Genomic DNA, 13,242 nt, shown 5'->3' on the forward strand with positions numbered 1-13,242 from the left:
GCACTTAAGTCTTTACAACCACTCTTTTTCAAGAATCGTCATTTTTTTTGGCACCAATGGAGGAGAGGGTACTTAAGTCTTTGCAATCGCATCAAACTCCAACGCTAATTAATGCTGACAAACATGAGGATACGAGACACACATGCTTACATACGTGGTGCTCTTTAGGACCCCCGAGCATGAGATGTAGCTAACTGCCCTATTGGAGGGGGAACATATAACCTGCTTTGCTAGTTCACATTATCAGGGCCTAGCTGTCAGCTGGATGTCCAGGATCGTCGTAGGATCCTTTTTAATTATTTGAAAGGTTCTTTCCGAGCCGTTCAAGCCACATCACTCTTGCCGTCCACGTTACAAGGTGAACGGCAACAGAAAGGGCATCCCATCTATGAGTTTCTGTATGTCGTTCATCTCCGGATGATCGGTATATGGGGTCTGACCTAATGCGCCAGATATTGGTTTGCCGCCAACGACTTTTCAAAAATCTGAAGCCACCCAAATGCCGTTGATCTACACCGACCAGAGGGAATCGCTTCAATGCGTTGCCCAATCCATTCCTGCAGATGGTTGGTGGGCAGCACCCATGGGAAGAGCCAGAACCCACCCTTCGGAGGCCTTCCCTTGCACCGCTTGTGGAGCAACGATTCGATAGAAGTCGGCCTCTACGACCGTCTTTTGCTAGCCTTTAGCGACGTCGGATCCTCTTCGGGCGTCAAGCGCATTCATGGTCGGATGATTACGAGCAGTTTCATGTCCAAGTCCCTTCTAACATGCCGTCTCATCGATGGTTACTTTGCGTTCGGCGAGAATTATGATGCAGATAAACTGTTTGAACAATTGCAGAAACGAAGTCTTTACTGTTACAATTATATGCTGAAAGGTTACATGGATAGGAAAATGTATGCAGACTGTTTCAGGTTATGGGCAAGAATGATTTCGGAAGAAATCTTCCCCGACCCGCATTCTCTGAGTTTGATACTGACGGGGTGTGTAGGTTTGAAAGAAGACCAACGAGGGGAAATCATCCATGGCCATGCCATATCGCGTGGGTTTGGAGCTGATTGCTTTGTGGTCACTGCTCTTGTCGATTTGTACTTTAAATGCTGTCGTGTTAAGGATGCCCGGCTAGTGTTCGATGAAATGCCTCAAAGAGATGTGTTTGTGTGGACTGTGATGATTGATGGGTACTTGGGGGTTGGAAAGTGCAGGGAGGCTTTGGCTTTGTTTCTGACGATGGAAGATGCGGGGATAGATGCCAATGTTGTTACGTGGAATGCTTTGATTGGTGGGTTTGTTAGACAGGGGCTCATTCTGGATGCGATATTCCATTTTCGGCGGATGCAAATAGCAGGTGTCATGCCTGACAAGGTGAGCATGTGTTTAATTTTATCTGGGTGTGTTCACTCTGCAGTGTTGAAGTTGGGTAGGGAATCACATGCTTTTGTACTTAGAAAGGGGTTCAAGACTGATCAGTTTCTTGTCTCCACGTTAGTTGACATGTATGCAAAATGTGGAAGTTTGGATTTGGCGTATTACTTGTTTGATCAAGCTGAGGTGAAAGACGTGGGTTTATGGAATGCAATCCTTGCAGCTTATGGAACCCATGGGAAGTGTGAGGAAGCTCTGAGATTATTTACTCAAATGCTGAAGTCTAAAGTTAGACCAAATGAAATTACTTTCACTTCACTCTTCTATGCTTGTAGCCATGCAGGAATGGTGAATGAAGGCCTCAGATGCTTTAATATCATGATTGATGATTATCAAATCATTCCACGTGTGGAACATTATGTTTGTATGGTTGATATGTTTGGTCGATCTGGGCTTTTAGAAGCTCGTCAGTTTATTAATAACATGCCAGTTGAGCCAAGTAAATATGTTTGGGGAGCTTTGCTGAGTGCTTGCAGGGTACATCACAATGGCGAGCTTGCAGAGGTTTCAGCCCACCAAAGTTTTTCATGTAAGGATGTTGAAGATGCTCGGTATCATGTCATGATGTCAAACATTTGTGCAGAAATAGGTCGACATGGGCAAGCTGAGAACATGGATAAGAGATAAGGGGTTGAGGAAGAAGATAGGTCTCAGTTGGATTGAGGTTGAGAATTATGTCCATACTTTCTACACAGGAGATACAAAACACCCACAGTCAGGCCATGTCTATGCTGTATTATGGGCCTTAGAATCTGTAGATTCTTCAGAATCATGCATAAGTCTGCATAAAATAACTTGTTTCAGAACCCAGATGCATATCTATTTGCTATTGACAGGTGAATTTCAGAATGCTTAAGAGTACAGATAATGATGCTTGAGGTAAGTGAAATGGGTTTGGATGATAGTTGATTTTGAGCCATATAGCTGACATGGGAGAGTTTGTTACTGACTCTTTGGCCCGGGAAAATTTGAGATGATTCATCCAAGTCGGAGGCTTCATTTGCTGTCCCTGCCCAAATACCTATGATTGAACACAAACATGACTTTGATAGAATGCTGTGAATTGATAGTTACTGAGCTTCAGATAATTTTTATTTTTTAGTGAGAGGCATTGTTGTTTAGGATGATCTACAAAAGTTGTATTCTATTCTCAAATATTTTGCAGATCCCTTTTCCATCTGTAACAAGCAGTAAAATGTGAATTCATTTGTAAATTATCATTTTTTATCAAAATGAGTTGAAACTAAGAAAAGTGGAAAACCTTTACCATGTATGCTACTTATTATAGATATTTACTCTCTCTCTCTCTCTCTCTCTCTCTCTCTCTCTCTCTCTCTCTCTCTCTGCACATGCACACAAAAATAACCGTCTTTCAAGCATATTGGTATTCATGAATATGATATGGTTGTAACTTCTCGAAGCTCCTATATTAACGTGCCTGAAATTTCATTGCCATTTGCCAGAAGCTCCGTCACATGGTTGCAACTGTGGTTACAGGGATACAATCAGTTTTATGTTTTCAAAATGACTAATGTACTGGGGGCTCCGCTTGTCTGGTGGGAGCAGCTAGTGAACGTCACCTTCTGTTGGGACGTTGCAGGTTCAAAACCCAATGGTATAATTGTATAACTGGTAGGGGCCTGCCTAACCCCAGCTTGCCTTTCAAAAAAAAAAAACCGACTAGTGTACCATAAAATCCCCGACGGTAGTCAAAATAAAGTCAGTGTCACATAAACTAGAAGTATACAGAAATTAATTATTCTGTGATACCTAAAAATGTTAAATGGTACATAAACTAATAATCTTACACTTAATAAAGTTAATGCAGGGGGTAATCTGGTGCAAAATTTGCTTGCATGTTTGAAATTAAAAAGATATAAAACTTTTTGGGTTACTGCATCAGGAATATCTTGTATTAAAACAAGTTTCCAAAGGAACCTAAAAAACAACGGTTTATATTAAACCAAGACTTTTGATTAAAACAATCAAGCTATTTAATGGAAACAATTCAATACAAACCATACTTTTAGCAAATATACGATGATGAGCGCATCTACCACATAAGATTAAGCAAAAAACTCCTACAAGGCTCACTTTCGTTGATTCTGACAAAATTACATGGAACTCAGAATATGAGTTTGACTCGTGAGTTGCATGAGATTTTGTTAGAAAGAGAGGTGCAGATTTTGCCCATCATAATCCCATTTGGGTGAAAAAACATAGTCCAAGAGTTGCACTTACTCTCATATTTGCGTTGGAGAATGTTATTGTCACCCAGTAAAAGCTGCAGCAGGTGAGATTTCATGTAGCGAGTATATGTTACCTTTGTTGCAATGCGGTGGAGACTTCAGGCCAACTTTGTTTTGAAATTTCAGGTTACTGGCCTGCAGTGGCTCGGTTGTTTAGAGTGTGGTGGAGATCATGATCCAACATACAGGACGTGTTGAGAAGATGGAGTTGCATGAAGTTGCCGTGTAAAACTCTGAAGCTCAGATGCACTGTTGCTTTCCAACTAGTAGTGCAGAAATTATGTGAAATCATAAACATCATTTTTTAAGGAAAAAGCATCACGGTTAATGGAGTTGTTTCATAGACCCTCTCGAAAGATCGTGGAAGTAATATGGATATTCTGCAGATCCGAGATCACTCAATTAAGTTAAATTGACTCTGTTGGCAATCCTACTGGTTGTATTGTTATCTCAATCTGCGGTCGCTGCTCTACGAGATAGGCAGTTATAAGGTAAGCATTGAGAGATAAGTATTGGGTTTTCATCAAAACAGGATGTTTAGTGAGACAAAGGAATTCTCAAGTTAGGGAATAGGAATGTTGGATAGAGATCGTGAACAATGTTGAAGTTGCCAAGATAAAGATTGAATCATCAAGGAAGGATGTGGTTTGTGAGGTTTTGGGAGTTATGGAAGGTAGAGATGCATGTGGAGGGGTGGCAAAACCTGACACGACCCGCCAACCTGCCTCTTAGGCGGGTTCAGGTTGGGCTTAAGCCAACCCGTTTAATAAACAGATCGACCCGTGTAACCCATTTATTAAACGGGTCGGTTCGGGTTGGGGGTATGCCAACCCGCCAACCATGCTGACCCGTTTAATAAACGGGTTAGGCGGGTGGGTCAATCCGCCAACCCGTCAACCCCCCAACCCGACCTGCCAACCCGACCCGGCAACCTGACCCGCCAACCTGAGAGCCCGTTTACCCGACCCAACCCATTTATTAAATGGGTTGGCGGGTCGTGTCGGGTTACCCGTTTATTAAACGGGTCGGGTTCGTGTTTGCCACAGCTGACCCGTTTAATAAACGGGTCGGTTCGGGTTGAGGTATGCTGACCCGCCAACCCGACACGATTGCCACCCCTACATGTGGTCATGTTCCTGAGTTTGTTTGTGAAGGATTGTCTTCTTTGAAGAGATTCAAATGTGCATGGGTCCCTAAAGAATGTAATCACATTCCTATATTAGGGACCCTGACTCTGATCTACGTTGGAAGGATAACCTACCTAACTGGTGTCCTTCCAAATTATTGACTTCTTAATTGCAATATCATTGTAATTTGGTCTGGGTTTGCTTAACCTAGCTTGCTAATAAAAAATAAATAAAAAAATTCTTACACCTATAACGGTACCCATACTGAAGTAGTCTATACTCCAATTAGGGAATGGTAAACCAATCTCTCACCCTCTCTCTTTGTATGTGTTATAGGGTTCATATTTGCTACAGTCGTTTGTATGTGCAAATGACCAAGCAAATTGGGTGAGACGTGCTTGTTTCCTTTTTTCCTCACATCTAACAACATAGATGTGATCTACATGTTATGTTTTGTGAGCTTTTGGATCGCCAGAATCAATGGCTATAAAGGCATTTATTTTTTTCGTCTCATAAAAAACATGTTTTTTGTCAAAAAAAACATGACCCAAGACTTGATTCCTACTAAATAGATCATGTTGAAAACATCTTTGTGCATGGTTAGATTGTGTCAAAACAACTCTGGTTGCGAGATTCAATCTAGATTGTAGGTACAATCGATTGTACCAAGTATAAACTCATATATATAGAGAGAAAGAGACTAGTGTATCGTCAAATAGACAAAGCGTCTGATAAAAATTGGATGTTTTTCCACAGCTGATCGTGCAAGATCAGTGAATGTTGTTTTTCACTCAGACCTTTAGTGGCGGTCGTGACCACAGTTAATGGTGGTCAACACAAAAATAGTTAAATAAACAGACTTGTCAGGTGCGTCCGACGTACTTTGAATGAGAAGGGCGTTCAATGTTGCACCTCTCTCTCTCTCTCTCTCTCTCTCTCTCTCTCTCTCTATATATATATATATATATATATATATATATATATATATATAATCCAATGCAACAGTTTTGGTAAACAAACAATGATGAATGCACCTTTTGGTTTAAAATGTGCAACAAATTAAATGACTACAACTATTCATTTCAAACTAGCCCATTCCAATTCATTCATAACCAGGTTAGGATGAACAAATTATCAGTGCAATCATACGTGCATAACTCTGCTTGCCCATATAAAAGTAACTAGCCCTGGCATTGTCTCTCTCACTCATATTTGGTAATGGGAAGCTCCACTATTGTCACTCATATGCATTCTTTCTTACGTTATCGTGGACGTAACTTGTGTAATTTGTAAACGAAGTGTCCATGTAAAACTGTGCAAGAGACGGCAGTTAGAGTAGGAATTGCAAGTTTGGGTCGAAGTTTCATCAGGACTCCTTTGACAAAGGTTGTTTGGGAGAAAGGCATTAACGAGGTACTTGACAAGATAGAGGGGGCAATAGGGTTAGGAAATAGAGGCATTGGCACCTGCCACCCGATCCATCCAATTCAATAATGGCTTTCACTTCAATCTCTAATCACGTGTGTCTCCACTAGAAAACAGTGAATGTTGGAAAGCGTGATAGACATATCTACATATGTTTGCAATTAAATATAAAATTTTATCATTTTATTTTATGAAAAATAATTATTCTTTTTTATTTAAAATAATCATATTAATGCCACTAGTTATGCACTTCTATATTATCCATAAGTTAGGTCAACTTAAATATGCAAATGAAATATACATGACCAAATCAATGTTCTAAATTAGTATATTTGATCATAAATAAACAATTAAAATATCTAAGAATGTATAGATGAATTAAATTATAAATAATCTATACTTACACTTATAAACAAATATGTAATCATAATCAACAATCATCAACATGATTTTAGTTAAGATCATAAATATGATCAAACTTGTTTAAATAACCCAGTATGCCAAAACACAAACCATTTAATTGTCACGCAATTTGGGACAATAAAAAAGAATTTACTTTTGTATTAAAAATATATAACTTAGATAGCTGAATAAGGTTTCCAACACATCAAAATCACTGAATTCTGATATACGGTTGCAAAGTTATGAATTCTGCAAAATGAATATATCAAATGTTATGTGATTTCAAGTATGATTTGACCCAAATATATGTAGAGGATCCAAGCATGATTTTGAATAATTAATATACATAAATTAATAAGAACATAAAAAATAGATAAAGAGAAAACACATCTTTCACCAACGAAAGCTTCCAAATTCATTTTGATTAAAAAAAAAAGGCACAAGACTAGATCAAGTTACTTTATCCTAAACCACCATCAAAATCTAATCGAGCTCAAGCTTTTGTGTCCATCTTTGATTTAGGAGTACAATGAGACTTGTAATTGCTTCTTGGTTACATGGCATAAGGTTAAAAAAATTGATTTATCCATTACTCTTCCCTATGGTAAGACCCTCTATTTATAGAGCATGAAAACTCTAGTTTCCCATTAAGAAAAAAAGTCTTAGTTGATGCCAACCTCCAACCATACTTTCTTAATTAATAAAGTCATTATTTATTAGGTAATACTTGTAATTAAAATAAAACTTCAAAGTTATAAAGATTTTAAGAATATCAAAACCAAAATTAACAAACATAGTAATTATAAACATGTCTAAAAAATAAGATTTATAACAAACTTATTTGATAAATCATGAATGTGACTCGATATATCCATATTTATTAATATACATTTTCTGGGATCACGTTGAAAGATGTAACAGAGACATGACATTAATATAATGCACTCACACTAGTTACTGTTACGAGTATAAAAAAACTTTGCTCACTCAATATATAGACATATAGTACCAATATAGAACATTATGATTGTTTAAGACCAAAGTTCACGTAACCAATTTTATCTCAAAAGCTTCTAATGAGTGTGATTATTAGCCATTACCTCTCAATTTGGCAACCTGTTCTCATGCATATCAAACTGCCTAACTAACAGAGAGATAATGTTGGGTATATTGCAAGCATATGTATCGATTGCTCTACAGTTTCTACTAGGTCATCGAGTGATTTCTTTGTACTGGTGTCATGAATATATATATTGCTTGAAGGCATCATCTTCAAGAGACCGTACCACACAAAATAATAATATACATTGTATGACTACAACTCACTTAGGCTTATAACCGTGACCTGGTCTGTGAGACATAAAAGACAATGTATCCAAAGTTTTTAGGTTGTTTTTTTTTTCTTTAAATTAACATAACTTGTACAAGTTTTCAAATGACTTCATCCTGCAACCAAAATTGGTAAAACCATTATAATATCATGCATAAGTTATACTTGCATGCAATACTAGAACAATTATTCATGAACATATATATTCACGACCATATTTGAATATCCATGGATTTCATCAAAAGTTATGCAAGGCTATATAAAATTTTCAACAGTAAATAGATTTACACGATAATTGATGGGGATATGTATATCACAACTCTCTCGTCTTATTGTGTTTAGCATGAGCTACAAAATGCTTGCTTGTAATTTCATTTTGAGTTTGTGGGTGCAAAAATTATTCCTAAGTAATGAAATTAAATGCAATCCAACTATTTTAATTACTAAGGTGCTATTTAAAAAATATATGCCAAAAAAAGGCATAGTTTAAAAGCCTTGAATCTAAGGTATGTTGTTGTTGCTTCTTGTGATCCCATGCTCTCAGTTGTTTATCAACCCCCAACATCTTATTTTAACACCATCCGCAAGCAGATGTTTTTGGTAACTTCATACTCAACAATATATTTGGGAAAAAACTACATTTTGACAACATACAAAAATGGTATTTCCATCTCAATGCAAGGCTCCCAAGTAGAACCTAAATGTTTTTATAAAGAGAGCATATTAGGAAAATGTTTTTACTAATTGGTATGAACATTTTTTTATAATCCAAAAGGAAAACCCCTCATCACTGACCAATGAACGCACATTGACTAGCCTCCGGTTGGTAAAACCCTTGAGATCTCCAATTCCTATCAGGGAGTACACCTAACTTCAACCTTGCAATAATGGATGCCATATGTGGGTTTCAAAAGTTCACGATAACTTTTAGATATCACCGACATGTCTTTTTTAGTGAAACATTATCCAAAAAAAAACTGGCGTCAAATATTTGTGTCAATATCCCTTTGCCCATATTAGTACTAGTGCATGTCTCTTACAACCATGGTTTAATGTTCAAGCAGAGACAACCTATTAGGTATTAGGTTATGTCATTTTTTTTCATGAAGGATAGAGAAACTACCATTCGAATCGGAGACCTAGTGGTGTTGACTATGTCTGTCGTACTTACAATCATCGTCTCAACGATGTAAACCCGTAGTGCACCCCTCGATCCCATGGCGTCACCTTGCTTTGGCATGAGCAAGGGGGCATGATGCCCTTACCCTTTACAATGCAAGGGGTTGACGCCCCTTAGGATGAAACCTTGACCACCCACCTAGCAACCAAGCTCCCTTCCACTACACCAAACCCTATTTTGTTATAAATAAGTATGAAGAAGGCTTCACATTTAAAGGGGTATAAATAGTGCATACTTATTTAATCTCATTATTTGCAGCATATTTATCAACATGTAATGAAATGTATCACACTAACACAAACAATGCCACGAGTTTAGCATCTCAAGTTATGATTCAATGGACTATACCACAAAAACACAAATAATACCACAAAAATTTGTAAATATTGCATAGGTTTGTTTAATTTCAATTTTCAAGATAGATCAGTCAGGTCAACCACTGTGTTATGGGCCAAGTTAGAATTTTGTTGTGTGTTTTTTTCTTTTTTGTTATTTCCACCCAATTGACCCAACTCCAAATCCAATTGCACAAAAAGCTTTGAATTTCAAATACAACAAGGTTGTGTTTGTGAGTCCACATGTAGGAGGCAATTAGGGGAGGAAAGAGGATCAAGTGCAATGTAATTGCACATTAGAAAGAGTTCAATTACATTGATTATCCTCCCTTCTTGCATGGGGCCCATAGCTGACAGGCAACATTTTTAGGATGCAGAGTGGGTGCAGCAGTACACTAAAAATGTGCAATCACATTGCAGCTGATCCTCCCTCCAACTAGAGCGGTTTTAGGGAATATCCAACATCATTTTTGTTTGAGAGTGAAGGAAACATAAGAAATGAGGGAAAAGGGACGACATCTCTGGTTCCTTGTTTCAGATAGTGTCTTAATGGAGTTCAGCTTCAAAATGGCATTCCAAATGGGCATAAAAGTGGAAGTGGTAGAAGGGGTGCAAACGGGTCAGATTTGGGCCAGATCTTGCTATATCCAAATCTGAAATACCAATAATAGATCTTAATCTGGTTCCAAATCTGAATTAGTTCAGAGGAGATTAGATTGAATCTGAATCTAAAATCCATTTGGTAATACTAATAGAACAAAACAAGTTGTTTACATGTAAAAAATACATTTGGGTCAGATTGTGATTTGGATCAACTCCATATCCAACTTAAAATGCTGATTCAAATTCGAAAGTGATCCAATTGAACAGATTTGAATCTAATCTGAATCCACATTCAAATTTTACTTAAAGAACCCATATCCAAAAAATTATGTCAAACTTAGATTGGATATCCTTCCATATCTGATCTGTTTGCAGCCCCAATGTGGAGCTCTACCTATGCCCCCAAATTTGCACATTTGAGGATTCTATGTTTGTGTCACCAATTGGTCTATATTTTTTTTTAAAGGCAAAGAGAGGTTGGGCAAACCCATACCAGTTAGTTATTCTACATACCACTAGGTTTTGAACTTGCAATGTCCCACCACAAGGAGACCTGCACTGACAACTCCCACCTACCACATGGAGCCCCTGTTACACTTTGGCAAGCAATGAAAAATTTAATTTTATACAATTATGAAAATATTGTAAGAAAAATAATCATATGATTCCTTAAAAATTTACAATTTTTTATATTCTTTCGATATCCAAAATCGCAAATATCTTACATTGTTATGACACTTTTACCCTTCACAACTGTGAATTTATGCATTTTTTTTTTATAAATTTGCATAGCTTATTGAATATATCCAGCACCCACTTAAATCCAGAATTGCGGGTTTTTTATGTGAATTTAGACCTCACGAACTCACATAAATTTATTTGTGAAATCTTGATGAAACTGACACAACCATAATCACAAATAACATACTCTTTTGTATATAATGAATATTTTTGCATTAAAATATTTGTGAAACATCACTCGCAAATAACATACTTCCGTGTATATCCTTAAATAACATAAATTAATGTGTGAAACTCCTCTTAAAGGGAACCAACAAAGTCACAAATATGTTACTTACATATTTGCAATTTTTTTATTATATGCAATTTTTCTTAATAGTTGCAATTTTGTCGAATCATATATACACTCATTTTTGTTACAGGGTTTCTTCTTCTCATTTAGTTTGCAAAGAACTTCTCTATAAAATCCTTACGATAATTCCTGCATTCCAAGAAAGTTGTGGTATCATCATTCCAAGGAAGTTGTGGTATCATCACAGTTTCAAAAGGTGAGTTTCATACAATTATACATGTGTATATCCATGCATATTTTTTAGGAGGTTACGACATCATCCTTGTGATCGATTTTCGTTTAGGGTTAACTATATTTATGATCTTTTTTCATACAAATATTTATTATTGTAGACGATTAATGATTGTTTGTTTGTCCTTTAGTTAATATTTATTGTTCTTGTGTTGGTGTAATGGAGCTAGGGTTCATTGTGCGTAATCATTAAAATAGTTAAAGTACATTATCATTGTTGTAAGTAATCAATGATGGTGTATAAAAGGGTTAAAGTGCACTATTGTATGTCAAATCACTCCAAAGGATATGAAAACACATGTGCAAACTAGTGCCAATAATCTTTATCATAGTAATCTAAATGGCATGCAACCTTATTAAGCATATGACAATGTTAGATACAAGTTATAATTTTGATGTAATTTATAGTTGAGATGTATGTGTGATGATGAATGTGATATTTTAAAGGTTAGTCTTTAATGTTGAAAAATGCAAGAATGATGCATGCATGAAAGCAAATGAAGTGATGAATACAATAAATTTTGATGTAGTTGGTAAAACCAAGCAATCTATTAGTGATAGCAGTGATAATGTTGACAGTGCATAATGAGATAATATCGATGATGATGAGTATGATATGTCGATAGGAGAGGGTAAAAGTGATGCACCAATGACATTGGAGAATGTGAACCCTTGGTTATCGTTCAATGGGTTCTCGTATAATAAAGATGATTTGAAAATCATTGAAACAAAGACATCTAATTTGTATGAACAATTGCGTAATAAAATGCTTAATGATTATGAAAAATTTCAATGGCTATCAACACCCTCGAATGAGCGAGAAATTTCTTTGGGCAAAAGGTTTAAGGATCTCAACAAATGTCATTTTTTTAATATCGTGTAATGAGGAATAAGTATAAAACAAATTTCTTAAATAGTTGCAATAACATAGTCATTGTCATATGCACGAGGAATAACATCCATATGACAGTTGACTGCCCCTGGAAGATCTATTGAAGAAAGGGTACACAAAATGAGTTTGTTTTCAAGTGAAGAGGTATGATAGTGAGCATATATATGGTGGATCACTGAACAACCTTGTAGTGGATTTCAAGTGTTATTTACAAATGCATGTACGATAACCTGAAAATAACTCAAAGAAAAATCATGAATGACATCAATCGCGAGAAATGTGTAGAAGTTACTTACAAATAAACATAGCGTAGATGAGAACACACTAAGGTTACATTATATAATTCATTCAAATAGTCCTTTAAAATATTTTCTACCTATTTGGATAATCTGATAAATGCTAAATGATGATCGTTAGGGTATATTCGAACTGATTAGAATGATTGATTTAAGTACATGTGTTTATCCTTCTAGCAAAGCATTAATGAGTTTTTGAAAGAATGCACTCCAGTTTTTATTATAGAAGACGTATTCCTAAAAGAAAGATACACAAATATATTGTTGTCGGTCCATAGTATTGATCATTGTGGTGAGATGTTTCTAGTAGCATTTGCAGTTGTTGATAAGGAGTGCAAAGATTTATTCTCATGGTTTTTAGAGGTATTAAAACACGAATTCATACACTTCGATGAGTTTATAAATAGAGGAGTATTGTCAGTTATCTCATATAGGTAACCAGGTTTAAAGTACATTGTCCTCCACACATGGCCTATATGTTATGTTAGTTTTTGCATGAACCATTTGACGAATAACTTTTTGAAAATTTTGGGTTACCACTCAGTGCACTTTGATGGAGTGTAGCTTATGCAACCACGAAACAATAATGCAATTATGTTCTTGGCAAAGTTAACAAACAAAGTACATACACATACAACTGTATTCTCACTT

General features: G+C 36.4%; 1 long non-coding RNA gene across 1 annotated transcript; it reads left to right on the plus strand.

The window, feature by feature from the left end:
• The first annotated feature begins 802 nt into the window (after positions 1 to 802).
• On the plus strand, positions 803 to 4,096 carry LOC149821821 (uncharacterized). The gene is made up of 2 exons (XR_016425712.1): positions 803 to 1,368; positions 3,804 to 4,096. It is a non-coding gene; the product is annotated as an uncharacterized LOC149821821 (long non-coding RNA).
• Positions 4,097 to 13,242: the final 9,146 nt, after the last annotated feature.

This window comes from Nuphar pumila, chromosome 11 (genome assembly GCF_984573655.1).
Source record: "Nuphar pumila chromosome 11, dmNupPumi1.hap1.1, whole genome shotgun sequence".
Lineage (NCBI taxonomy): Eukaryota > Viridiplantae > Streptophyta > Magnoliopsida > Nymphaeales > Nymphaeaceae > Nuphar > Nuphar pumila.